This window comes from Geospiza fortis, unplaced genomic scaffold (assembly GCF_000277835.1).
Source record: "Geospiza fortis unplaced genomic scaffold, GeoFor_1.0 scaffold878, whole genome shotgun sequence".
NCBI lineage: Eukaryota > Metazoa > Chordata > Aves > Passeriformes > Thraupidae > Geospiza > Geospiza fortis.
Genome location: NW_005054471.1, coordinates 888527 through 891618, shown reverse-complemented (window position 1 = coordinate 891618; position 3092 = coordinate 888527).

Genomic DNA, 3092 nt, shown 5'->3' with positions numbered 1-3092 from the left:
GCAGTAATTCAAGGAATGGTTCCCCACGTCTCCTATTCACCCTGCTCCTGCCAGTGGCAAGGGGTCGGGCAGGGGGCGGATATTTTGGGGAAGCTGTGAGCAAGGAGTGCAGACTCAGGGGCTGATGTGAGCTCAGGAATTTTGGAGAGCTGAAACTCATCTGCTGTTGCCTGCCAGTAGTTCAGTGTAGGAATTTGGGCATTTTCCTTTGAACAAATGATTCACCAGTAATCATTTAATCAGCTCTCCTGATGTTTGAATAATCTGTGAGTAATTTAGTCAGATGTTTGCCACAGAGTATCAAATAAATGGTTTGGAAAGACACTGGCTCAGACTCTCACTTCGTATATGCTCAGCTTTGGGGTAAACCAGGCCAGTGCTGTCCCCTGAGCTTTGCCCTCAGGTGTCCAAGAGATTTACAGCTGGCCAGGACCAGCCTCAAACTGGCCAGGTCAGGATGTGACCATGGCTCAGCTGTACTGTATTTTTGCCATGCAGCTGTGGAGCATCTGCTCTCCTGCCTGGGGTACCACTGCTGCTGGAGGCTGGGGGTGGCGTGCAATGCCCTAGAGTGGCATTTTTGGTGATAAGTGTCCTGGCTGGATATCAGCACACAGGCATGTGATGAGCCCCTTGCTCTCTCTGAGTGGCTCCCTCTGGGGTGCTGTGGATGGGGAAAGCAGCCCAGGGTGATGGACTGATGCTGGCTCATAAGCTAATGGAGAATCATTTCCCCAGGTTCAGCTCTCTGCCTGGACCTATTAAAGCTCCAGTATCTTTCCATTCCTGTCCCCACAAAACCACCTGCTCTCCTGACATACTTCCCAATGGCATCAGAGAGCTGCTGCTTCTCACAGAGCTTTGACTCCTTTTTCAGCTCTGATTCTGGCTGACAGCAGGGAGGGGTGGAGAGGGAGAATGAGGGTTGGCATTTTTTTTCCTTTTCTTCCATTTTGTGACTACTTCAATCCAATCCCGACTTTCTGGGCAGGAGGGTCACTCCCCAGCTTTGCTGCATCCTGTTGAAAAGCCTTGGAGACATCTGCTTTTGCCTTTAGTTTTCCCTCCTGGTTTTTTTTTTCTGTCTTTTTTTTTTCCCTACGATCTGCTATCACAGATTCCCCCAGAGTCCCAACATGCTAGTTACTCTTCATGGATAAAACTACTAACAATAATAATTTGTTGTGCACTTTCATCTGAGACAAAACATCATTATTTCCATCCAATTAATAGTGTCTTTTAGCAGCATCAGTGAAAAACTAGAAAAAACCTGGCTCCCATCCAGCCCCCTTCCTCTGCCTGTGTGACGTTGTCTCCACAACTGCAAAGAGAGGTGGTAGCTTTGATTTGATCAACACTTATCTAGTTAAAACAAAAGAGAACTACTTTTGTAGGCTTGCCCAAATATTAGGTTTTTGGGTTTTTCTCTAACAGGAAGATCAGGAAGAGAGCTCTGTTGTTTTGTTACTACTGTTGTTTTCTTCAGACCAGGAGAAGTCCTGGGATGCCAGGGAAAGTGGGAACCTGCCAATGGGAGTATTTCTCCCAAGTCTCTCTGCAGTTTTCTCGCATGTGCTGTTTCCTGAGTCACAGGGATTTGAACTAGGAACGCTCAGATATCTGGAAGCTGGAACGGCCCTTACTGCTGACCTGAATGCTGATGTCCAGGGAGCAGCACCCCTGCCACAGTCACTAGGCGGAGATAAGGGCAGAGGATGTGCACAATGGGATTCAGGGCTCTGCAGGGCTCCCCAAAATCGCCTGTGGGCACTGCTCCCTGTGCCTTGCTGGCAGCTAGCCCCTGGCAGGGAGCAGGCTGTTTCTTCATGGGCATTTGTCTTTTCCAGGCTGGGAAAACAGAGGTATTTTTCTGCACACTGGCAGCCAAGTGGGGGATGTGGCTGGGGAAGGCTATTTCCCCCAGGCCTCCTGCTCCATGGCATCCCCCAGCCAGTGCCACCAGGGTGCCAGTCGGCCTCTCCCCAGATCCTCCCCACAAGGTGTTTGCCTTTGCCTGGGCAGCTGTCAGGAGGCAGGGGTGGGTGCCCTGCAAGGGTGCCTTCCCCTCGGCCTCCTGCCCACCCTGCCCTTCCTTGCCCTGAGGCCGCTTGGCTGTCCTTGCTCACCCTCCCCATTGGCTCCTGCTTGCTTGGCCTCACTGCTGCTTTAATTTTAGCAATTCCTTGGAAAGAGTCATTTTCCATAACTCAGCTCTCAGCGGAGCCCTCTGCCTGCCAGCTCTGCCTTCTCACACGTGTTGCTGGCGTGCCCCAGCAGCACACGCCTGCACCTGCCCGGCCAAGCCTGCCTGTCCCAGCCTTTTGCACACCAAATCCTCACACCCGGCTCCTGTCCCCGCTTGGCACATCTCAGCCTGGCACTCCCAATCCTCTTGTGCCATGGGTGGAGTGGCCAACCTGGCCCAGCTCTGTGGCCACTCCTGGGGGTCCCCCTTCATCAGGAGTAACTGAGCACAGCACAGGGGCACATCTGTCCTTTTTGCCCTGCAGACCCCACCCACACGTGTGACAGCCCTCTGTCCTTACCTGTGATGGGAAATGCAGTGTTCCCACATGCTGCAGGGGACCTCACAGGCTGGGTTGTGACGGATGGGCAGGGTGGGCATGTTCAGCACCCAGCAGCAGGTTTTATTGAAGTGGGGAAGGTGGGTGCAGGTGTGGCTGCGGTAGCTGTGAGAGAGGAGCGCAGCCCACGTGTGGTGGGTGTTTGGTTGTGCAGTGTGTGTGAGAGGGGCGAGAGGCTTTCGTGACAGTGTGCATCTTCCTGTGGGCTCTCCTGGGCACTCCAGGAGGGTGTTGGTGCGAGGGAGCATGACACTCATGAGTGGGGTGTGTGCAAGGATGCGCATGGAGATGGAAGCGTGGCTCCTTCTCTTGGGTCTGCATCTCGTGCTGGAGGAAAGGGACAGTGCATGTGGAGGGTGCATTGTGCACGACCCTGTGTGTGTGTGTGTGTGATTGTGTGTGTGGGCAGAGGGCACGCATGAGGTGACCACGACCCCGCTTTCCACTCTGTGGGGAGGCGGGGGGACTTGTGGGGTGTGCTGCTGGAGGTGTGTGTGTGCGTGTGTG